We start from the raw sequence: 25,797 nt of genomic DNA on the forward strand, positions 1-25,797 counted from the left end.
GGGTGGGGGTAGGAAGGAGGCAGGCAAGTGTCAAGACATTTCAAAGTTGAAGGCTTGAACTGACAAATGCAGTCTGCTAACCCAAGAACTAAATACATCAAATAATACATTTTCAAAACTTGACCTTAAAAATCACATTAGCACAAAGATTCTTAAACTTGTTCAAGAGAAAAGTGAACAAAAAAATGAAGATGAAGAAATGCTTTATCATATTGCTTTATCAAATTAAAATTATTGAATAGCAAAAAAGACCTATTAATTGCATTATGATTCCTCAACAAAGAAAAAAAAAACAAGACACACTATGCCTGAGTTTTCCATTATTATTATGGGTATTGCCCCCAGATTTGTTTGGTGCTTTTGTTTATTTCACAGAAGCAATAGCAGGGGGTCAAAGATTTCCAAAAATAATATATGAGAGGCAAACTAAAACTTGATATCATTCATTCCACTATGCCAATTATTAAGTTAAGTGTAAGTATAAAACCCACCATTATCCAACTTTTGAGGCTGAGCTCCTGGGTCCAGCTCTTAGAACACTTAAATAGTTTGGGAACTGCCAATCCAGAGCAACCCTCTCACTGATTTCCAGCAAATGATTTACAGCTCACAAATAGCTTTGGATTTCCCCAAGGTCACCTGGTTAATTACTGACATAGCAACCATCTCCCCAAGAATCATAACAGAACCCCACATCCCACATAGGGTGCATGTTGGGAAATCAAGTTTGCTCCACCAGTGGCCCAGGCCTGGTCTAAGTACATGCTGGTCCGAGTCCAAACCTGCTACAGACTTGCAAAGCTTTCTAACCCACCTAAAGCAGAAGGATGAAGCTGGGAACTCATTTGGAAACTTATGTCCACTGGTGATTTAAAGACACATCCCCCATCCAACTCACACACAAACACAGACCTCCAGACACCTCCAGGGCTGGACGCTCCCTGGGGCCCCGGGCAGGTGTCAGGTCTAGGTGAGCCCTTCCCTGCCCTGCCCCAGGAGGAGCCCTGGATCCCTGCTCAGCTCCCTCCTCCCAGCCAGAAATTGTTAATTCCTGAGCTGCCTCCAGCCCAGACCTCATCACACTGGTCTCCGCCGCAGTGCAGCGCTGGGGCCGCGGAGCCTCCAGGCCCGGGGCAGGGCTGCTGGAGCAGCAGGGACGTTCCTCCCAGGTAATGATCAAGCAGAGCACCCGGCAAGGACATAGGCAGTGGAGCCGGGAAGGTGAGCCCTGTTCACAACTCAGGGAGGCTGTGGCAGCCAAGATCAATGTGGAAAGGCAGAGCCTGGGGGCTCCGGGTCCCTGAGCCAGCAGCCACAGATCCTGCCGGCTGAGGGGCCACCAGAGCATCCCAGGGCTAGAGCCTCTGCTGCCTGCCCTGCAGGGACTCTGCCCCGGCCCCAGGACCATGAAGCTCCAGGTGTTCTGGACGGGGCTGGAATATACCTGCCGGCTTCTGGGCATCACCACAGCTGCAGGTGAGACCTGCCTCCCTGCTGCTGGTCCCAGGGCACTGGGCACAGCAGATTGAGCTGCCCAAGGTGGGAGCCTGTGGGCTGAGGTGAAGGCAGGCACACCCAGCAACACCTGTCCTTCCCTTTCCTCTCCAAGATCCCCATCGACACTGCCGGGCAGGAAGCAGCAGGCACAGGGGGTGGGCTTCAGGGCTGGGAGCTGGGGTGCCTGCTTGGGGATGGACTCGGGGCCCTCATATGTGAAATGAGGCAGTGGGGTCTGCCTGTCTCCTGTGGAAACTGTTGTGGGGTGCAGGAGACGGGGGACTGGAAGTGAAGGTGTAAAGAGCTGGGCAAATGTGGCGTTGGATGCCTGGCTTCACAGTTATGAAATGGTCAACTGAGGCTCTGAGGCTCATCTTGTTTTACTCAAACCACAGCCCCTTTGCAAGGAGAGAGAGTTCCCAACCCATGGAGCCAGAGCTAGAGGGCTTCCCTCGGGCTGCCCCTGGACCCCATTAACAGAAAACACTGTAGAACAGAGCCCCCTCCCCCTCTATTGCTTGGATGTGAGAACCCACTGTGGGTTTAGAGAGGAAATGGGTTCCCAGGCTGGGCTTTCCTGCCCCTGCCCCTGTCCTCCACCCAGTTCTCATAGCTGCTCAACTCACCAGGAGGGTAGATGGTGGAACCAGCACCAGCCCTGATCTGAGCTCTACCTGCTCACTTCCCCAAGGGACCCTGGCCCTTAACCCCTTGCCCCCTGCACAGCCAGGATCCCTGCTGGGGGAGGGAGCAGGCACATTCTGAGCTCTTAACCCTAGGCCCCCCACTATCCCTTGGGGACCAAGGAAGAGGCCTACACTGCTCATCGATCTTTCCCTGCCATGGGACAAAAGCTTCCACATGGACCCCTTGATTGGGGAAGGTCCCCAAGTGTGAACTCACCCTCTGTAGGTCACAGACCAGCCCTGTCACTTACCAGGTGTGTGATCTGGGGAGAGGCCCTGGGCCCTCTGGAGTTTGTGCAATGAGAATAACTAGACCTGTTGGCCAGGGTATGTGGGAGGATCAAGGATGCAGGAACACAACACAGATAAATGGAAATAAGGAAGCAAACCTCCTGGGCAGATTCCCCATGGCACATTCCCAAGCCCAGCAGGGATCTGGGTCATTTCCAGAGGGGCTGGGCTGGGGCCACTGGTGGGCTGGTGAAGGGGCTGTTCCCACATCTAGGCCTGGAGACAGGATCAGGAATGCTATTAGGAATCCTCTAGTCCCACCCCACCCCTTTCACAAGATGTGGCAACCAAGCTCATGTGGGGAAGGTGACCTTGATGAAGGTCACACCACAGGCCAGCCTTGCACAAAGGCCAAACCTCTGACCAAAGCCTAGCCTGCACCCAAGAGAGGAGGCCCTGCCCAGTGGGACCAGGAGATGGTCTGGAGTTGGACCCAATGGATGAGGGTAATGGAGCTCCAGCCCTAGCCTCCCTGCAAACCACTGTGTCGCTTCCACATGAGGGACTCTCCACTGGTGCCCCAGAGCCCATCCTGGGTGGGGAAGGGGACCCTAAGCAGGGCTCCCCTGTCTGGGGTTTGAGTCCTGGACCCCTGCTGTGGCTCCTGAGTCCATCCCCCTCTGGTCTTGGTTTCCAAAAATATAAATTACTCCTCCCCAGCATCAGGTATCACAGTAGCCGTCCCCAGCCTGCAGGGATGGGAGTTGCCTCAGTGCACCAGAGTTGAGGGCTCCCTCCTGTTGGGAAGCCGATCAAAGATGTCTATACCTACTCTCCTAATGGGTTGGCTAAAGGCAGATTCAGAGGCTGATTTATCTCAGCAGAGGGAGGGTCTGTAGCTCCCCTTCTGCAACCTGTGCACACAGCCCCTCTTAACTATTATCTTTGCACAGATAGCAGCTATTGATGTTGAGAGATGGGCCTCCACCTCATTCTGATGGGAGAAACAGGATAAAAATAACCCATGAGTTCCCTTCTAACAGCCAGGCTTTCAAATCATTTTGCGTGGGCTTTCTCGAGTGCTGGGGGTGAGTGAAAACTAAAGAGGGGCTTGGGCACTCCAGGGCCAATCTCGAGTTTCTCCCACCATCTCTGAATTTCTGGCCTGTTTCCAGTGTGTGAGATTTGCAAGTTCCTTATGCCCTGAGTCTCTTTCATTGAAATCCTCTGTTGACAAGTCCAGGCCTTACAGACAGAATCACTGCTGTTTAGCAAGGAAAGGAGACTTGAAGCAGAGGCTGAGACTTAGCTGGGGGAGGAGTGTGGGTCCTGCAGAAGCAAGGCTGAGCCAAGGGCCCCTGAGAGCCACCTGCAGAGACCAGTCAGGCTGCAAGGCTGTGGGCAGTGTCCAGAGCTGTCATGGGCCCGGGTGCCTCCGTCAGTACCACAAACGCCTGTGGCTGAGCCTCAGAAAACCCTGGAGTGTTTGCTTGTGGATCTGGTCTCCTTCTCTCTGGATGAAGCTTTCTGAGGACTCTGTCCAGTTTCACGCTGGGCCCTCCAGGTTGAGCTTCTGTCAACTGCACCCCCAGCAGCCCCACAGGCCCTTCCTGCCAGACTCCCAGCGCAGTCCCTCCCCACCAGTGGTTTTGGAGCACTGACAGGGCAGGACCACGGCCAAGCAAAGCAAATGGGCCATGGGCAGACTCCATCCAGCTGGAAGGGTCTACAAAATTAGGAAACTCTGTCCCTTGGACCCAGTCATGAGGTTTTCTGGTCATCACAGACCTCCCCCCACTGACCCCTGCCCTGGCCTGTTGTCCTACACTTGGCTGGCTTCACACACCTGCTTTACCTGCTGGGCCTGGAAAGGCACTGTGTGTGTGTGACAGTGTGTGAGTGTGTGTGTGTGTGTGTGCATGTAAGCATGTGAATCTGTGTTTATATGTAAGGGTTGTGTGTGTGTAGGTGTGTCAGTTGTGTGTATGCGAGTGTGCATGTCTGTGCATGGGGATATGAGTGTGAATGTGTGTGCCTGAGTGTGTGTGTCTGTGAGTGTGCATGTGTGGTCTTGGAGATTCTCTGCTGCTGACGTGGGCCCCAGGTGACCCCACAGAAGCTGACACAACTGGACAGGTTGTTGGCTGCTAGAACACCCCTCAGTGTCTCCTGGAGGGCTCCTGCTGTGCTCCCCTGAAGACAGGGTGAGGATATGCTGAGGTGGAGGCCCAGACCTCAGGGGAGGCTCAAACTGGGGAAGATGGGTTTTAACTGGGTTGGGAGAGCACAAGGTCCAGGGGTTTCACCCTCCATAAAATGAGGAAAGGGCCTGTCACAGGGGGCTGGTCTCTGCCGCTTTTCCTGGAAGGCAGGATTGGGGCCCCTTTGAACTTCTGCAGTCCTCTGCCCAAGGGTGACTCTTGGTAAACTTCCCCTCCCCCTGTCACCCCTGACTCACCTGCAGGAGCCCCTCCATTCAGGGCCTTACAGATGGGGGAGGGGACCCATGGCCCCAGGCCCTGACCACTGGGGCTAAAACTCTGTTCTCCAGGCCATGTCCTTGCACACAGATGGGCCCTGGCCTCCCCCAAAGATATTTGCCCTGAAATATCTCTGGACCATTTTAGGGAGCCCCCTTCCTCCCAGATTTCCTGAAACTGAAGGGAACTGAAACTTGAGGTTCCTCACTAGCAAGACTCAAGGCTTTTCTCAGATCTGGGGAATAATAGCCAATAATTAACAGTTAATAATTAACATTATTATTTGAGTATTTACCACAGGCCAAACCTTGTGCTACCTGCATTAAATGTAGTGTCTCATTTAGTGCTTGTAACCACCCTTGGAAGCATCGCCATCATTTTCCCCATAGTATAGATGGAGAAACTGTGGTTGGGGGTTGGAGTGAAGCATGTTGCTGGCTGTGAGCCAGGAACCAGAGGCTCAAGTTGAATGGGTGATGGCCTATTCCAGAAACCCCATGCTTCATAACTGTGTCCTTTGCAAAAATGGGGGCTAAGGAACATGTCTCTTCACATCCTGGTGACTCAGGATGCAGGATGCAAAGCACACTGAGGGCACCAGACAGTCCTGCTCAGAGTCACTTCTGTCTATCCTCATGCCCCCACCATCAGTCATGCTGTCCCAGGGTCATGGTGAGGGTGACACAGCTACATTGAAGTAAGTAGTCAAGGGTCACCAAACATCTACCAAAACTAAAGACACTTTTATGTGACCTGGCTGCTCACTCTCTGTCCCTGAGCTTGTTGTGAAGGCTTAAATGGCACTTTCACAACCATTTCTATCCAACCCATTCCTAGAAGGCCTCTGGGGACAGACAGAGCTGTACACCTTTCTAGAGGGAACAAACATAGTAGGACCTTCTATTTATGGATCCAGACATGCATGATAGGCAAAATGCTTTATAACTTGCTGTAACTCCAAAAGTCTGGGAGGTCTGGAGAGCTGAGATTGGCATCATTTTAAAAACAAGGAAACTGAGGCTCAGAATCTTTAAGTAGCCAGAAGAGGTCACAAGCCATAAACCAGAGGTCTGGTGTTGGAACCTCAGGCTGCCATATCACACAGCAGGGATGCAGTGGAACATCCATATGCTATTGGCGTGCAGCTCCAGAGGACAGGGGCACAACAAAGCCAAGGAAGAAATGAGGGGGTTGAGACAAAGCTGCTCCAAGCAAGCCCTGCTTGTCAGGCTAACGTGCTTAGTCACAAATCAAACACTTTGGATCAAACTGGAATCACTCAGGGAGTTTATTTTGTTCCTGGTTTTTGACCCATTAACCTGCCTCTGTACTTAAAGGACAGGGCTGTGTTCCAATAGCCCCACTCCTTCCCTCACTCCATTCAAACTGGAGATGTGCTGTATTAATACAGACTAAGAAAAGATGCACTTAAAACCCTGGTGTGATCATTACTTTTATTTTATTTTATTTTTTTTCATTTTTATTGGGATTGTTCAGATACCATACAATTATCCAAAGATCCAAAGTGTACAATCACTTGGCCCTGGGTACCCTCATACAGCTGTGTATCCATCACCACACTTAATTTTTGTTCAATTTTTAGAAACTTTTCATTACTCCAGACAAGAAATAAAGTGAAAGATGAAAAAAGAAAAAAAGAAAAGGAAACTCAAATCCTCCCCTATCCCTAACTAACCCCCCTCAATTGTTGACTCATAGTGTTGGTATAGTACATTTGTTACAGTTTATGAAAGAATGTTGAAATACTACTAACTGTAGTATACAGTTTGCAATAGGTATATATTTCTTCCCTATATGCCCCTCTATTATTAACTTCTAATTGTATTGTCATACATTTGTTCTGGTTCACAGAAGCAATTTCTAGTATTTGTACAGTTGATCATGGACACTGCCCACCATAGGATTCAGTTTTATACATTCCCATCTTTTGATTTCCAACTTTCCTTCTGGTGACATATATGACTCTGAGCTTCCCCTTTCCACCACATTCACACACCATTTGGCACTGTTAGTTATTCTCACATCTTGCTACCGACACCTCTGTTCATTTCCAAACATTTAAGTTCATCCCAGTAGAACATTCTGCTCATACTAAGCAACCGCCCCCCATTCTTAAGCCTTATCCTATATCTTGGTACCTTATATTTCGTGTCTATGAGTTTACATATTATAATTAGTTCCTATCAGTGAGACCCTGCAATAATTGTCCTTATGTGTCTGGCTTATTTCACTCAGTATATTGCCCTTGAGGTTTTGTCATCAACCCATTTTTTTTTTTTTTTTTTAAGATGGTTTTGTTCACTCACCATACATTCCATCCTAAGTAAATAATCGATGGTTCTCTGTATGGTCATATATATATATGTGTTCACCACCTTCACCATTATCTATATAAGGGCATCTACATTTCTTCAACAAGGCAGGAGACAGAGTCAAAGAAGGTAGAGAGGCAAAAGAAAGAGGAAAAAATAATGACAGCTAGGAAGCAGGAAAAGGAAAAATAACCTTAAATCAAAATAGTAAAGAATCAGACAACACCAATGTCAAGTGTCTAACATGCCTCACCTATCCCCCCCTCTTATCTGCATTTACCTTGGTATATCACCTTTGTTACATTAAAGGAAGCATATGATTCTATCAGTTACAGTCTCTAGTTTATGTTGATTGCATCCCTCCCCCAATGTCTCCCCATTTTTAACACCTTACAAGGTTGACATTTGCTTGTTCTCCCTCATAAAAGAACATATTTGTACATTTTATCACAATTGTTGAATACTCTAGATTTCACCAAGTTTCACAGTCCCAGTCTTTATCTTTCCTCCTTTTTTGTGGTGTCTCACATGCTCCCCACCTTCCTCTCTCAACTGTATTCATAGTTATCTTTGTTCAGTGTACTTACATTGTTGTTCTACTGTCATCTCCTGAAATTGTGTTCCAAACCACGCACTCCTGTCTTCTATTACTCTGTAGTGCTCCCTTTAGTATTTCCTGTAGGGTGGGTGTGTTGTTCACAAAGTCCCTCATTGTCTGTCAGAAAATATTTTGAGCTCTCCCTCATATTTGAAGGACAGCTTTGCTGGATATAGGATTCTTGGTTGGTTTTTCTCTTTCAGTATCTTAAATATATCACACCACTTCCTTCTTGCCTCCATGGTTTCTGCTGAGATATCTGCACATGGTCTTATTAAGCTTCCTTTGTATGTAATGGATTGCTTTTCTCTTGCTGCTTTCAGGATTCTCTCTTTGTCTTTGACATTTGATAATTTGATGATTAAGTGTCTTGGCGTAGGCCTATTCATATCTCTTCTGTTTGGAGTACGCTGCACTTCTTGGATCTGTAATTTTATGTCTTTTATAAGAGACAGGAAATTTTCATTATTTCCTCTATTATTGCTTTTGCCCCTTTTCCCTTCTCTTCTCCTTCTGGGACACCAATGATACGTACATTATTGTACTTTGTTTCATCCTTAAGTTCCCAGAGACATTGCTCATATTTTTTCATTCTTTTCTCCATCTGCTCCTTTCCACATAGGCTTTCAGCTGTTTTGTTCTTCAGTTCCTGAGCGTTTTTTTCTGCCTCTTGAGATCTGCTGCTGTATGTTTCCATTGTGTCTTTCATCTCTTGTGTTGTGCCTTTCATTTCCATAGATTCTGCTAGTTGTTTTTCTGAACTTCCAATTTCTGCCTTATATATGCCCAGTGTTTTCTTTACAGTCTCTATCTCTTTTGCAATGTCTTCTCTAAACTTTTTGAATTGATTTAGCATTAGTTGTTTAAATTCCTGTATCTCAGTTGAAGTGTACGTTTGTTCCTTTGACTGGGCCATAACTTTGTTTTTCTTAGTGTAGGCTGTAATTTTCTGTTGTCTAGGCATGTTTTCCTTGGTTATCCAAATCAGGTTTTCCCAGACCAGAACAGGCTCAGGTCCAGATTTTATGCTGTGATCTTGGGCACTCCTCCCAATTCAGGTTGGTGTATGATGAGTGGATGGTCTTGTTTGTCCCCCCACAGTTATTCTGGATTATTTACAAGTTGTTTCTGTTTTTTTGTAGTTGTTCCAGGGGGACTATGTAGATACCAGTCCTCTCTATGCTGCCATCTTGCCCAACCATTTCCTGTGGTCATTATTTTTTAAAGAGTAAGGCAAATGCATAATTTGACCTTAACCTTGTTCAAAGCCTTCAAGAAAAGTAATGCTTCTGAAACAACTGTTTTGGGTCCTCCATGCTAATTTCTGCCCCACTTAAACAGATATCTGTAAACACCTCCTGCCATCTAAGAAAGCATCATGCAGTGCAACACACACACAGGTGGACTGATTACCCATTCAAGTCTACTTTGTGTGATTAGATATTCCAAGTTGAGGTTGACTTTTTCCTTTTCCAGTCAATCTGATTGTCCCATTGAGAAAACTGAATATCCCTTCCTCTCTTCCATGTTCCTACCATGGAAAGATAATTTGATATGGGGCAATCATGTCATTCTTAACTCCTCTATACTTGTGTCCCCCTTCTTAGGTTTAGGACAAGAAATCTGGAACTTTGCTTATGATTCCTTTATTCAGGAAACAGTCAAAAGATCTGGGTTTGTGATCTCGGGCAAGTCACCTAACTTCTTTAAACTTCAGTTTAATCATCCATTAAATTGTGCCCACCCAATGGGGTTCTAAAGATTCAGTAAAGCCATGACTAATGCAGTAAACTACATGACACATAGATTCTCAGTCAGTGCCGGTCAATTTTAGAGGACACACAGGTAAGGGGGTTGATTCTTGTGGGATGGAAAGAGAAGATCAAAGAAAAGGTGCAAAGCAACATGTGACCCATGAGGCTGGAAAGCAAGTGTCTCAGTTTTCTGGGTCTTTTGTAACAAAGTACCACACACTCGGATGGCTGTATACCACAGAAATGTCTTCCTCATAGCTATATTTCTGGAGCTAGAAGTTCAAAACTGAGGTGTTGGCAGGGCTGGGCTCCCTCAGAAGTGTGTGGAAAAACTCTTCTGTGCCCCCTTCCTGGCATCTGGTGGAAACTTGCTAGTAATACATGGTGTTCCCTGCCTGAGTTGTCCCTGGTGTTCCCCCCTCTGTCTGTCTGGGTCCAAATTTCTTCATCTTATAAGGACACCAGTAATATTGGATTAAGGGCCCCCTACTCCAATATGACCCCATTTTATCTTGCCAAATTCCATCTGCAATGACCCTATTTCCAAATAGGGTCACAGCCCAAAGTACTAGGGTTAGGACTTCAATGTATCTTTTTGGGGACACACTTCAATCCATGACAGGGAGGAAGGGGCAAAACTGTGAAAGGCCTCACATTGGGTAAGATTTTTCTGCATGTTTTGAGCTTTGGTTGTTAAGGCAAGTCCACAGGAACCTGGTTATTTCTACACAGACAGTAGTAATCAAACCACAAGGAAGAAGACAGCCCTGCATTCTTTTTTTTATGAGCTGACAGTTCTTCCAAGTTGTTCTTGGTTCTGCTCAACTCTCTGAAGAAGGCTATGAACAAAAAGGATGCAGTCAGATATAAGTGACAGATGTTGGGAGAGGGAACCCAGGAAGGCAAGTCATAGGTCAGATAAAGAAGCACAGCATGTCTGGTGCAGGGAAGAGAACACTGGTGGATGCTTGCATGCTAGGAAAGACTCCATGTGGAAGAGTGAGTAGACAATGTCCTAGAACCCAGAGAAAGAATAAGGAGCAAATACCTCAGGTGTCCCTGACATCAAGAACCAAAAGTGATTTCACATGGGGGTCCTTACATGGAGGATACCCTTCTAGGTGGGAGGCAATACTGTCAGTAGTAGCAATGCACTGTGGATGTCTGTTCAACTTGAAGGAAGAAATAATGCCTCTTCTATACAGAGTCTTCCAGGAAACTGAAAAAGAGGCAACACTTCTAATCATTCTATGACACCAGCATTATTCTGATACAAAAGCTATACAAAGACATTACAAGAAAATAAAACTACAGACAAATATCCCTCATGAACACAAAGGCAAGAATTCTAAATAAGTTTTAGCAAATCAAATAAAAATATATAAAAAGGATAATATATCATAACCAAGTGGAGCTTATCCCAGGAATGCAAGGTTGGTTTCACGTGTGGTAATCAATGTGATTCATCATATTAACAAACAAAACAGAAAAACCATATTATCATCTCAATAGATACATAAAAACATTTGACAAAATCCAACATTTTTTAAGATAAAAACTCTCAGCAAAAGTAATAGAAAGAAAGTCTCTCAACCTAAGAAAATTGCTGAATGCTTTTCTTCTAAGATTGGGAACAAGACAAGGATGTCCACTCTCACTACAACTAGTCAACATTGCATTATAGGTCTGGCCAGTTCAGTAGAGAATAAAGGAAGGAAGGAAGGAGGAAGGAAGAAAGGAAGGAAATAAAGATGCAATAATGAATTGTACTTTTATATACTAGCAACAAATAATTGGAAAATAAAATTTTAAAAACTACAAATTAAAATAACATAAAAAAAACACCCATTAAATTCTTAGGGATAAACTACAAAAGACATGAAAGATTTAGGTACACTGAAAACTAAAATATATTGCAGAGAGATAGTGAAGAAGCGCTAAATAAATGGAGAGATATACTTTGTTCATGGGTCAAAAAACTCAATTTTTAAGATATCAATTCTCTGCAAATTGCTCTATGGATTCAATACAATCCCAACAAAATTCCAGCAGTCTTTTCTCTAAAAATTAATGGGCTGTTTCTAAAATCCACACAGAAATGCAAAGGTCCTAAAATAACCAAAATGACTTTGTGAATGAAGAACAAAATTAGAGGATTAACACTACCTGGTTTCAAGATCTACTTATTATAATGCCACAGAAATCAAGCAGTGCAGTATTGACACAAAGAAAGACAAATCAAACAATGGAACAGAAAGGAAAGTCCAGAAATAGACCCACATATATAATGGACAACTGAGTTTTGACAAAGGTATAAAGGCAATTCAGTGGAGAAAGAATCATTTTTTCAACAGATGATACTGGAACAATTGAATATCCATAAGTTAAAAATGAACTTTGATCTATATTTTACACAATATATAGAAATTGACTCAAAATGGGTCATAGACTTCAATATAAAACCTAACTGTAAAAATTCTAGACTACAGGAAAAAAACATCAGCAATTATATCTAAGAAATCTTAGATATAATACCAAAAACACAATGTATAAAGAACAAACCAATAAATTGGACTCCATCAAAATTAAAACCTTCACTATTTGAAATACACAGTTACAGAATGTAAAGACAAGCCACAAACTGGGAGAAAATACTTTTAAATCCTATATATCAAATAAAGAAGTACCTAGAATACAAAAAGAACTCTTAAAACTCAATAAAAATAAACAACCCAACTGTTTTAAAAAGGTAAAAGATTTGAACAGATGCTCCAACAAAGAAGAGATACAAATGGGAAATAAGCACATAAGATGTTCACCACCATTAGTCATTGTGGAAATGCAAATTACAACCACAATGAGACACAGTACATACCTATTACAATGCCTAAAACTAAAAGACTCTCTGCCAAGCATGGACAATGATGCATATGAATGGGCACCTCAAACACATCATGTGGGAACATAAAATGGTACAGTCACTTTGGAAACAGTTTGGGAGTTTCTTAAAACCTTAAACAAATGCATACCATATAACCCAACCATTCCTTTCCTATGTGTTTACCAAAAGAAATGAAAGCATGCCTCCATGCAAGGACTGGAACATGAATGTCTACAGTAGCTTTATTAGTTAAAAAATTGGAAACAACCCAAATATCCATAAGAAACCACCACTGAATACCAATCAGCAATAGAAAAGAGCAAACTATTGGTGCAGTCTACATGGATGAATTGCAAAACAATTATGCTGAGTGAAAACAGACAGCAGAAAAAGAGTACATACTTTATGATTTCATTTATATAAACTTCTAGATAATGAAAACTAATCTCTAGTGACTAGAATCAGATCAGTAGTTGCTTGGAGGCAAGGAAAGAGGCAAAGGGGGAAGGACTACAGAGGTACAAGGAAATGTTTGGGTGATAGATGTGTTCATTATCTAGATTGGTAGTGATGGTTTCATCGGCATACACATATGCCAATGCTAGTCAAACTGTACAGTTTAAATATCAGTAGTGTGTGTCAATTATACCATGAAACCGCACTTTTCTAAAGTGGATGTATTGTTATCATTTGCCAAGATAATCCTGTGCAACAACTGCAGATCTTACTGGTATATAGCAATAAGCCTGTATTGCTCACACATCTGGGCCATGCTAGGCAACTCTACTAAGATGGGTTGGATGTGGCTTCTCTGGGCCAGCCTTGGCTGGGATTGGAAGGATGACTCTGTTCTATGTCTCTCATGCTCCCCCTGGTGAGCCTGGCATGAGCTCATTGTAATGGCGGAGGCACAAGAGAGCAGCCTGATACATGAGTCCATTTTGAATCTCTGCTTCCATCATGTCTGATAACAGCCCATTGGCCAAAGCTGAACTCAGGTGCAAGGTTGGGGAAAGAGGCTTTGCCTCATTGTCAGGGACTGCAAAGTTGCATAGCAAAGGGTACAGACACCCAGAGGGTGAAGGTTTGGGGGTATTATGGCAATCCACCACAGGGCACTTCCACAAGGGAAAACAAACAGACCTCTTGGCTGGTCCTTTTAGTGGATGACTCATGTTGAGAATCTAGGAGAGAATGGGTGGACTCAATCACCTTTGGAGTATTCCTCGCAAATATGCTTTGGAAGTCACTTTTTTGGAGGGTACCGCATATCACACTATACTCTAATAGGATGCCCAAAATTTCTAGCATCAAATCTGGACCATTTTTATGGAATCTTGAGCCTTGGCTCCTATGTGTTGGCTAAAGTGCTCTCCAGCAGACAGGTGAACCTCCCTGTTGTGCTTAGCATCTGCCACAATTTGTCCCAAGCTAGGGACACCTGCTGCTGTGACCTTATTGTCTCAGTGGATTCAATAGCAAGTGATTCCAACATCTCCATAGTCTTAAACATGGGGCAAATCCAGCCTTCACTTGCACAGCTGTCACCTCTTCTCCTGAACACCTCTTCTGACCCATCCCCAGTCAGTGTCATAAGCCTGGTGCATCCTTACTTAGGGCATCATTGAAGACCCCAAAGACCAGTAGGAGATATGAACTCCTTGAAGACAAAGAGGAACAACCAATATGACATGGCAGAGCAGCACTGAGGCTGCAGCCCAAAGTGGTGACTATCCTCCTCAGCAATCAGCTCACAGATGTGGCCAAGCCCAGCCCCTGCCCGAGCCACTTTGAGTCCTGGCTGGGTATAGAGGGGGTGTTGCACATGAGATGCAGAGAGAGATGAGGCTTTGGACCATTTATATCCCAAACACACCTGGCAGAAGGAACTGATACAGGAAAATCAAGGAGAAATGATGAATAGAGGAAAGCTCTTTATCTACAATAAAAATGCACATTAACAGAAGGAAAGGATGAGCACAGACCCTCTCCTGCCCTTCGAGAGTGCTGGGGGACAGCTTGCCTCTCCTGGTTACTCTATCAGCCAGTGTCCACCTTTGCAACACACTCGATGATTGCTAAGTTTGGACACCCACAGCACTCTGTGATGCAAGTCTGTATGACCCTGTTTTCCAGAAGAGGAAGCAGATCAGTTTATGACTTGCCTGAGGAGCCAAAGACCAGCCTTTTGGATTCAGGCTTCCTGCTACTTCAACCACAGCCCACCAGCCAGACTCTGTGATCAGAGCTTCAGGATGCACAGAAGCAGCTTAGAGGGAAGCTGCCTTGCCCAGGTCTGCACCACAGGCTTTTGGCTGTGGGGTCCCTCCTCTCTGATGAGCCAAAAGTAGAAAAAACAGCTCATGAAGGTGACCTCAGAAGCCACAGCCACTGTGGAAAGAGAGACCCAGGGCTGGATGGAGGGAAAAGCCTGAAGCCCACCCACCCTGGCAGGAGGAGCAGAGATGGAGGGGAAGGGCATGAGACAGGGAGGGCTTGTGGGTGGAATCTGTGCACTGCGCTGGGCTGTGGGAGAGAGGAGGGGGTGGGCTGGGCTCCAGGAGGCTGGTAATGGGGTTCTGTCCAGCTGGAGGGGGCAGGGGTAACTGGGGATACTGAGGTAGGAATGAAGAGGGGGGGAAACTAAAGCCTGCTTAGGGACGGGGTAAAAGCATCCACCTCATCTGCATGGGTAAGGTCAGCCCAGCCAGTGACAAGGGCAGTTCTTTGTGTTAAGAGCATGTGATACTGAAGCCCCGAGTATATGGCCTTCATCCCCTCTCCATTGTCAAACTGTCAGCTCCTTGATCTCCATCCCCAGCTCAGGGCAAGGGCCCTGGGGCCACGTGTTCTGCTGGATGGTGATGCAAGTGGGACAGTGTTGCACTGAACTAGGTGGCCCTGGAGAGGCAATTTCTCTTCTACCTCCCACCTGTCTGCCCCCAGGGAGGAGGTAGGATGGGAAGGATGCACCAACCTCCAGGAGTGCCGAAGCCCTCACACCTGGGCCACGCACACCTGAGGATGCCAGGGCCAGCAGGCACTTGGCTGAGGCTCACACACCTGAGGTTCATGCACCTGAGGGTCACTCACCTGAGGCTCACACAGGGCCAACTTGCACCTGCAGAGCCCTGACAGTGAGCACTTCCTTACATTTTAGAAGGAGACCTCCTCACATCTAGAATGAGGGCCTCCTTACATTTTAGAATGAGGGTCCCCTCACATTTAGAATGAGGATCTCCTTACCTTTTAGAATGAGGACCTCTTTTACAGTTTGCTAATGCTGCCATTATGCAAAAAGACCAGAAATGAATTGACTTTTATGAAAGAAGGTTTATTTGGCTACAAATTAACAGTTCTACAGCCATAAAAGTGTCCAAACTAAGGCATCATCATGAGGATACCTTTACTGAAGAAAGGTTGATCGCATTCAGAACACCTCTGTCAGTTGGGAAGGCATGTGGCCAGCATTTGCTAGTCTTGGGTTGTGTTTCAGCAACTCTTTCAGTTCCTGTGCATGTTTAGCTTAGTATTTCCAAGTGTCCTTCTGCCCTCAACTCCAAGCATCTCTCTAAAAGTCTCTGTCAGCTGCTCTTGGGGTGTTGTGTCCTCTCTCAGCTTCTCTGGAGCAAAGTCTGGGCTAGCATCTCAAAGCAAGCAACTCTGTCGACTTCCAAGTGTCTAATGTCTGTGTGTCCTGGCTTAGCATATCCAGGGCATTTTCCTACTCTGCTGTCAGTGAGAGCTTCCTTTACAGGACTCCAACAAACTAATCAAGACCTACCCTGAATGGGCTGGGTCAGATCTTCATGGAAACTCAATCAAGATGTCCCCCACTAATCAAAAAGCTTAATCAAACTGCCCTCACTAGATTGCATTAAAGAATGTGGCTTTTTCTGAGGGACATAATATATACAAACTGGCACAGCCTCCTTACATTAGAACGAGGGCTTCCTTACCTTTTAGAACGAGGGCCTCCTTACATCTAGCATGAGGGCCTCCTTACATTTTGCATCCTGATGCCCTGCTTTCCTTACCCTAGTCCTGGCCCTGCTGGATGTGTTTTAAAGACAGCACTGCCAGAATTCGGAATCTTGGTAGAGATTCAGGGTTTTGTTCCACAAGGAAGGGTGCCTGACCCCATCCACAATTGACCACCAGGCCCTTGAGAGAGAAGGTTGGTTGACGTGTGTGGCTTGGGGAGACAGAAACTCAGGGTGTCAGATGGCCTGTGCCCCAGGAGGGGAAGGGAAATTAGACCCCACCTCACAATGGGAGAGGCTTCAAATAATTTGTGGCCTTTTTTAATGTAATGCATCTCCTGCAACAAAGAGACCCAAAAAACAATGCTTTAGTTAGGCACATTTCTGTCACTTGATTTAGAAGTAGATGGGACTCAATTTACATTTTCTGCTATTGAACCCAGCAATCCCCTTGCATGTCTCTGAGAGTGTGATGGTGTCACAGGGATGAGCAGGAAAGCTGCCACCTGTAATTGGCTTCCCTGAGAGGTGGCACCTGGTACAGGGTTGGGAAGACTGGGAGATGTGGGGAGATAAGCCTTAGGGACCCGAGTGGCAGGAGCTTCCTCACAGCAGAGTCCCCAGGGGATGGCGACTTGGCTCCACCTTGGATTGCAGGGCCAGGAGGATGGCAGTGGGGCTGGTGTCATCAGGGCCACAGGGTATAGCCTTCTTGGTGGACTTGGCTCTCTGGAGGGGCAGAAGGAAGTGGAGGGCATGGACTGGAGGAGCCCACACCTGCCCTCTGCCCAGTGAGGCTGCTGTGACCTGGCCCAGCCCCAGAGCTGCACAGAGAAGGACCCAGAGACCAGTCCTCACCCTTGTCCTGGCCCCCGGAGTCACGGCCACTCACAGTCCCAGACTTGCTCAGCTGCTCAACTCAGGACCCTGGGCAGAGTGGGCAGAGTGGACCCCACCCATGTCCAGGTGCCCAGTGCACATTTGTTGGGTCTGGGACTGTCCTCCCAGGCTCAGGCACTCATGTTCTTTGTCTCTGTGCCTTCCACAGGCCACACAGAAGGAGCACCATGAGGAGGGTGAGGACAGGCTGCTGGGGACTTTGGACCTGGCTCCTGGCTGTTGGGTTTGAGCCATGCTGGCTGCAGACACTCAGACTGTGGCAGCTTCCAGCACCCGGAAGAGGGAGCCTCACAGCCAAGTGCCCTGGCCAGGAGCAGGCTGGGTGCACAGGTGATGGAATGGGCATCTCCATGATCCTCACTGACCACTGCCTGGACACTAGGCAAGTCATGAAGCAGCAAAGGGGATGTTTCCTGTCTCATCCTGATTTAGATGTGTCAAAAACCCATTCACAACTGGACTGGAGGGTCCCCTGCCAATAACAAGATGGATCTCCTCTCTCCAGGTGACTCCCTACTGTGTTCCCCAGAGGCCCCAGGAACTGCCCTCCCCACCTGCACTTTCCTGCCAGCATCCTCCCAGACACCTGCCAGGGCCCCGGAGCACCGTGAATGGGGCCTGGTGCCTGGCTGCACCTTGCTCTCCATGACCTGGGTGGGCAGGTGCTGCCCCTCAGGGATACTGGGTGCTTTCAACAGATAATGTGGAGTTGCTAACTGTCTCCTCTTGGGGTGCTGTGCCAACTAAACAAAGTGGATGTAGAAGGCCCATGATGAAGCCTGGCATGAGCAGGTCCTCTGTTAAAGGAAGGGGATCAACGCATCTGAGCACTTCCCAACCCAGAACCCTCTGCCCTGCCATGAGCTCCCTGCCAACCCTGCACCCACCCCCTATTTGCAATTTCTGGGAATGCCTCTTCTCAGTGCCCTGTGAAGCCTCATCTGTTCCCCAGTCAGAACCAAGCCTTCCTTTCCCATGCCCCTGGGGCATCATCCTCCAGTCAGGTGGTTGGGGAGAGGGTCAGCTTTGCCAGACCACCAGGAGCTGGAACCAGGACCCCATCTTAAGGCAGGACCAACAAGGGAACTAGCAGCTACCACTCTGCTGGAGAGAGAGGGGACTTGTCCCCCATGCTCTGCTCTGAGCATGTCACAGGCCTGCTCCAAAACACTCAGGGGTCACTTTTGTCCATGGTCAGGCCTCAGTGCAGATGCTCTGTGCCCAGCTCCCCTTCTGTGCCCCCTGCTCCAGACTGAGCAGCTGCTGTCATAGGGTGGGGTGGTGGGGTCCCCTCTCTAGAATGTTGGGCCCTCTCCATTTGACATGTCTGTTTCCTGTGTGCCTTTCTTGCCACCTTGGCTTAATCTCCTTTATAAAGTCTGTCCCTCCAGTCCCCAGGAATGGCCCTTGTCTCCTCTGACCCCAAGAGCCCCTCATGGGAGCTTCTCTCCAGGCTTGGGTCACAGTCCTCCCATGGACAGACTTAGCTGCCCCTACCCCACCTCTCCCACTGGACCACGGATGCCCCCAAGATGAGCCTATTGTCTCTCTCCAGCCCAGCCCTGGACCCCAAGTGACCCCAATGAGAAACCACCAAAGGCAAGAAGTCTGGGTGTGCATGGAGCCCACAAGGAGAGCAATGAATGTGGCAATGCAGTCCCAGGCAGGTGCTGGCTGGGACTGAGGCTGTGGGTGACAGACATGGTGACAGGAAGAAGGACTTTACGGTCCTCTGAGGACCCAGGCCCTAGAACAGGAGGACCCAGCAGAACGTGGGACCCCTTGGCCTTGGTGTGTGAGGCCCTCACAGCCTCCCATGAGGATCATGCTGAGTCCTCTAAGGACCTTCTGGCCTGAGGATCCACACTCCTGACACACACACACCCAGACATTACAGCTCTGCTCCCCCAGCTGAGGCAGGTCCTGTTCCCTGGGTGTGGAGACCCCAGCAAGGCTCCCCTCAGTGCAAAACATGCTGGCCCAATGCTGTGAGCCCTGCCAGGGTCCCCATTAGGGGGAAGGAAGGAGCACAAGTTAATTTATGCCCATGAGCTATTACACACAAAGCTGTGTGTTTCACACTCTTTATTTTCTGGGATCCTAATGATGACAGCTCTGCACATTCTAACTTATTTATCCCCATTCATTAGAATAGAAAACTGCACTCAAATGGATTTTTCTAATGGAGGATCCACAGATAAGAGACAGAACTGGGACTCCAACCCACCATGGCCACCAGAGCAACCCCCCAATGCCTCCTTGACCATGAGTCCTTTGTTTCAAGGTGAAGTCCACCAAAAAATAAAATGAAATGAAATAAAATAAAATAATTTATTTTGTTTAAATAAATAAAATAAAATAAAATAAAATAAAATAAAATAGAAACAAGAGCCATCAGAACAGCTCTGCAAAATCCAGGAATCAGGGGACAGTGAGTGTGCCCAAGATCCTCTCCTGCCTTCTGCTGGTCATTTGCCATAAAATGCTGCCAACCTACAAAGCCCATGGCTGTGAATGTTGCCCCAAGGAGGAACGCAAAGCACTGGAGCACAAGCCCTGAGTGGATGACCCTTGCCCAGACTTGGGGTGACACCCCTTCTCCAGTCTGTACTGGGTCCTTGAACCAAAATTTACCTTTGTCTCAAAATGATTTCACTGAGTACCTGTGATGTGCTTGTCATTGAATAGGGAATTGAATTCTTAATACCATAATGTACTGGAGGTGTAAGGAGGAAGCAACTGAAGCAGAGGGGAAAAATCAAACCCTTCATCACACAGCTTAGCTCTCTGTCCCCTTCTCCCTGAACTACCTCTACAACTGCCCCCCCCTGCTCCAGAAGTGAGTGAGGGGGGGACATGCTGGTGGGTTAAGTGAGGGGCAGTGCTGTGCTGCTGGGGAGGCAGACTTTCCACAGTGGATAGAGGGCTACTTCAGCTTGGACAGGCCACTAACAGAGGACAGGAGACCCCTCATCCCTCAGGGATGGCTGCACACCCAGCATCTTTGCCAGGAAAGAGATCAGGCCCAGGAAAGAAGCTCCATGAGCAGCAGGGAAAAAGGACCCCACACAGCCAGCCTAGGGCAACACCCAGCCTGGCCATCCTTGACCCACTGGGAAGGAGACAGCATGAAGGCACCACACTTCAGTAAACACCAGGAGCATGTCATCCAAGACCAGACAGAGAAACGGTGCAAGGAGGTGTAATCAATTAGGGGCACACGAGATCTGCTTAGTGGGTGGATGCCATTCTGGAGGGGGGTCCCTAGGGGTGTTCTCCAGGTTCTGTCCTCAGCCAGTTCCATGGGATATGTGCATCAGTGATTGGATAAAGTCACAGCCATGGCTGGGTGAGGCTGTGAAAGCAAGAGAGACCCTGCAAAGAGAGGAGCAGGAGCCAAAAAGTCGGCCAAGACACTCCAAGGTAAAATTCAACCAGAACAATGGGAGGTCAGGTGTTTCAGCACAGATACCAAGTGCCAAGAGAAGACAAGAGGGGAGAGAGAAGGCTGAGAAGCATCTCATATAGGAGCAGGACTCCAGGGCTGTACTCAGGACTGAGCCCAAAGCGATGAGCCAAGGGTATGGATGCAGCCACCAAGTCAGCACATGAAAATGGGGACATAGAAACAATAAGACAGCAATCTGGCAAGTAATGGCTGTGTGGGGCTGCTGAGTCCACCTACAGCCAGGCACTGAAGCCCAGACAGTAAGCACATGCTGACAGTGGGCCACCAGGATGGTGAGAGGCAGGTGGAAGAGAACACCCTGTGGGCTGTGTCTGGGGCACTAAGTGGTGTCTAATAGCCAGGACACTCATGTTGAGGAAAGGATCAAGAAAAAGATCCCTGTGACTCTGCCTGAGGCTTGAGGGACCAGAACAGAGGCTCCCTGTACTGTTCTCCCCAGCCACAGCTCCCAGCACTGAATGGAATTGAACCTAACTGGCTCTTACTCCCCAACCAGGAAGCCCTCAAAAGCACCTCCTGCCCTGGCACACACACACCCTGGGGCAGTGCTGGGTCAGAGGAGCACCTGATCCCACTCTCCCCTCTCCTCTTACCCTCCATGTTGATTGTTGTGGGCACTGAGACCCTCCTCCAGGGGCAGGTCACAAGCTTGGCTTTCTATCTCCTGTAAGTATGTGTGTAGTCTTCCCTCCTTAGCTGTCTGTTCTGTTTCTGCTTAACCTGTGTCTGTCCCATATAATTCTATCCTCTTCCAAAGGTGGAAGTTGAGGGGGCTTCTAAGATAGCCCTGGTTTTTGCAGACCATACCATAAATCAACTAAAAATCCATCCATCCACCCCCCCACCTTCCACCTGCCCACCCATCCACCTACCCTTCCATCCATTCATCTTTCCATCCATCTATCCATCCATCCATCCATGCAACTTTCCATCCATTTATCCATCTATCCTTCCTTTCATCCTTCTGTCTATACACCAATTCATCCTTCCATCTATATATCCATATACATCCTTCCATTTATCCATCCATGCATTCATCCATCCTTCCATCCATCCATCCATGCAAACTTCTATCCATTCATCCATCTATCCATCCATCCATCCATCTATTCATTCATACTTCCATCCATCCTTCCTTCAATCCATCTATCCATCCAAGCCATAGCTTTGCTGTATGGCACTTCAAATGACCCAAGGCTTTGAGGCATGCATGGATGATGGTCATCATGCTAAGAATAATTCCCCTAATTTAGTGAAGACACACCCAATGCTGGGCTTCATGATAGGCATTCAATACTCACATTTCAATGGCAGAGTTTGTTTGTTACATGCTGTGTAAATATGATTGCTTGAATATGGCCAGAGGAGGAGGAAGCATCCCTGAGGCTGATGATGAAGATCCCAGAATAGAAGAAATGGGTGGATTCAAGTGATGGGGTCTCAGGAAGAGGAGCCCATACAGGAGGGATGTCTCCTCTCCCTCGACCTTGTGGTTGCTGGGCCTGAATTCAGGAGTGTCATCATTCTGACAGTTCACCTGGAAGGGAGGTAAGTCCAGGGAGGCAGACCCCATGGTGGGCTGGTGAGTAATCCCTGGACAGGGGTCCAGAGGGTGTAAGCCTGGGCTAGGAGTACTGTGTGGAGCCACAAGCAGAAAGTCACTCCTTCTGTTTTAAATCCCTTATGCTGTATGAATCCCAAAGTGCCATGAAGAAAACTAGGACTGGAGAGAACAAGGGGATGGCAGGATCCGCTCTGGGCTTCTGGGGCTGGTCAGGAATCCACCACTCCAGAGAGGCTGAAGCTGAGATGTGCTGGGTGGAGATGGAGAGTCCCCCTCCATGGGAGTGAGGTTGTGTAGGAGCAGGGGAACCCTGGATCATCAGGATCTGTGGCATTAATGTAAAAGAGCCCTAATTTGCACTCTGGTATGGTGAAACCTGGAATGCTCTCAATAGCCATTTTTAAAATTTTATTTTACTGAGACTTTTCACATACCATACAATTATCCAAAGATTCAAACTGCACAATCAATTGCCTATGGTACCATCATACAGCTGTGTATCCATCAACACAATTTTTTTCCAATTTTTAGAACATTTTCATTACTCCAGAAAAGAAATAAAGATGAAAAAGAAAACTCAATTCCTCCTCTGCCCTAACCATTCCTGCTCCATTATTGGCTCATAGTATTGGTATAGTACATTTGTTACTGTTGATGAAAGAATGTTAAAACACCATTAACTGTAGTACATAGTTTGCAATAGGTATATTTTTTCCGTATATACCCCTCTATTATTAGCTTCCAGTTATAGTTTCATACATTTGTTCTAGGTCATGAACATGATTTCTAATATTTGTACAGTTAATCATGGACATTGTCCACCACAAGATTCACTATTGTATACATTCCCATCTTTTAACCTCCAACTTTCCTTCTGGTGAGATACGTGACTCTAAGCTTCCCCTTTCTACCACATTCACACACCTTTAGTTATTCTCACAATAACATTAGTTATTCTCACAATAGCATGCTATTGTCACCTAGTTGAACATTCTGCTCATGGTAAGTAACCACTCCCCATTCTTTAGCCTTGTTCTATATCCTATTAACTTACATTTCATGTCTATGGGTTTACATATTATAATTAGTTCATATCAGTGAGACAGTGCAATATTTGTCCTTATCTAACTTATTTCACTCAATGTAGTGCCCTCAAGGTTTCTTTATCAACTCATTTTTTAAAGATGATTTTGTGCACCCACCATACTTTCCATCCTAAGTTAACAATCAATGGTTCCATGTATAGTTATGTATTTATGTATTCACCACCATCACCACTATCTGTATAAGGACATCTCTATTTCTCCCACAAAGAAGGAGGAAGAGTCAAAGAAGGTAGAGAGACAAAAGAAAAAGAAAGAAAGAAAAAAACATGACAGCTAAAAAGCAATGAAAGGAAAGGTAGAATTAAACTAAAGTAGAAATAAGAGTCAGACAATATCACCATTGCCAAGAGTTCCATACCGCTCCCTTATGTCCCCCTCTTATAGGCATTTAGCTTTGGTATATTGCCTTTGTTACATTAAAGGAAGCATAATACAAAGTTTCTGTTAACTATAGTTCCTAGGTTGCTTTGATTGTATTTTTCCCTTATACCACTCTATTTTTAACACCTTGCAAGGTTGACATTCATTTGTTCTCCCTCATGCAAAAACATATTTGTACATTTTATCAAAATTGCTGAGCACTCTAGGTTTCACTGTTATACAGTCCCAGTCTCTATCTTTCCTCTTTCCTTCTGGTGTCCCACATGTGCCTAACTTCCTCTTTCAACCATCCTCACAGTCATCTTTGTTTCAGTGTACTTACATTGCTTTGCTACCATCATCCAAATTGTGTTCCAAACCTCTTGTTCCTGTCTTTTCCTGTCTGTAGTGCTCCATTTAGTATTTCCTGTAGTGCAGGTATCTTGTTCACAAACTCTCTCATTGTCTGTTTGCCAGAGAATATTTTAAACTCACCCTCATATTTGAAGGACAGTTTTGCCAGATATAGGATTCTTGGTTCACAGTGTTTCTCTTTCAGTATCTTAACTATATCACACCACTTCCTTCTTACCTCCATGGTTTCTACTAAGAAATCTGCACATAGTTTCATCAAGCTTCCTTTGTATGGGATTGATCGCTTTTCTCTTGCTGCTTTCAGGACTCTCTCTTTGTCTTTGACATTGGATAATCTGATTGTTAAGTGTCTTGGCGTAGGCCTATTGAGATCTGTTCTGTTTGGGGTATGCTGCAGTTCTTGGATCTGTAATTTTATGTCTTTCATAAGAGATGGGAAATTTTTATTATTTCCTCTATTATTGCTTCTACCCCTTTTCTCTTCTCTTCTTCTTCTGGGACACCCATGACATGTACATTCATGTGTTTCATGTTATCCTGCAATTCCCTGAGATGTTGCTCATATTTTTCCATTCTTTTCCCTATCTGTTATTTGTGTGTAGGATTTCAGGTGTCTTGTTCTCTACTTCCTGGGTGTTTTTTTTTCTGCCTCTTGAGATCTGCTTTTGTATGTCTCCATTGTGTTTCTCATCTCTTCTGTTGTGCCTTTCATTTCCATAGATTCTGCCAGTTGTTTTTTTTCAAACTCTCAATTTCTTCCTCATGTTTGCTGAGTGTTTTCTTTATAGTGTTTGTCTCTTTTGTTATATCTTCCCTGAACTTGTTCATTTTGTTTTTGATTTTGTTTAGCATCTTTCTTTGAAAATCTTTAATAGATTGTTTCTTTAAAGTGAAACCATATCTCAACTATATCTTTATTGAGGTGTAAGTTTGTTCCTTTGGGCCATATCTTCATTTTTCCTAGTATAGATTGTCGTTTTCTGTTGTCTAGGCATCTGGTTTCCTTGGTTACCCATTTCCAGATTTTCCCAGAACAGAATGTGTTCAGGTCTCAGAATGGGGCTATATTCAGGGTGTATCTTAGAGAAGTGACAGACTTTCCTAAGTCTGGCACCTGTCAGCCTGTCACTCCCAACTGGTGTAAGAAGATGTGGCCCCTTCAGTTTCTGTTATGGCTGCTTTCCCCCAGGCTCTGGGGTCTGGTTCTAAAGGGAAAGCCAGGCCCCACCTTCTTAGAGAAGATAAACCCCCTCAGGAGTTTTCATCTGCATTTGAATTATTGTCTCCCTGACTCTGTTAACTCCTCCCCTGTCTGAGTCACAGTGCTGGGAACTGAAAATGGCTGCAACTCTCTCTTCTGAGCCCCTCAGGTTGAGAAAGAGAAAAAGGGACAGAAAACCCCCTTTAGGAGCCAGTACACAGCACCCCAGATTCACTCATCAGCCAGAGGTTAACACTTGGTCTTCTGGGTTTCCCCTCCAAGGTCAGAGGAGTCTTCTGGTATTTTTCAATGTCAGTCATCATTAAAAGCCTCTGCCTGCTTGTTGGGGGTTTGTAGCTTGTATTGAGCAGTCCACATT

The 25,797-nt window shown here is 46.3% G+C and overlaps 1 long non-coding RNA gene across 2 annotated transcripts; it reads left to right on the forward strand.

Moving 5' to 3' along the window:
* The first annotated feature begins 1,001 nt into the window (after nucleotides 1-1,001).
* LOC119512526 lies at nucleotides 1,002-19,670 on the forward strand. 2 transcript variants are annotated; one of them, XR_005212399.1, is made up of 2 exons: nucleotides 1,002-1,221; nucleotides 17,492-19,670. It is a non-coding gene; the product is annotated as an uncharacterized LOC119512526 (long non-coding RNA). The 2 variants fall into 2 exon arrangements; XR_005212398.1 differs by having other exon boundaries at nucleotides 1,002-1,169.
* The last annotated feature ends 6,127 nt before the right edge of the window (nucleotides 19,671-25,797 follow it).

Source organism: Choloepus didactylus, chromosome 17 (assembly GCF_015220235.1).
Source record: "Choloepus didactylus isolate mChoDid1 chromosome 17, mChoDid1.pri, whole genome shotgun sequence".
NCBI classification, from domain to species: Eukaryota; Metazoa; Chordata; class Mammalia; order Pilosa; family Megalonychidae; genus Choloepus; species Choloepus didactylus.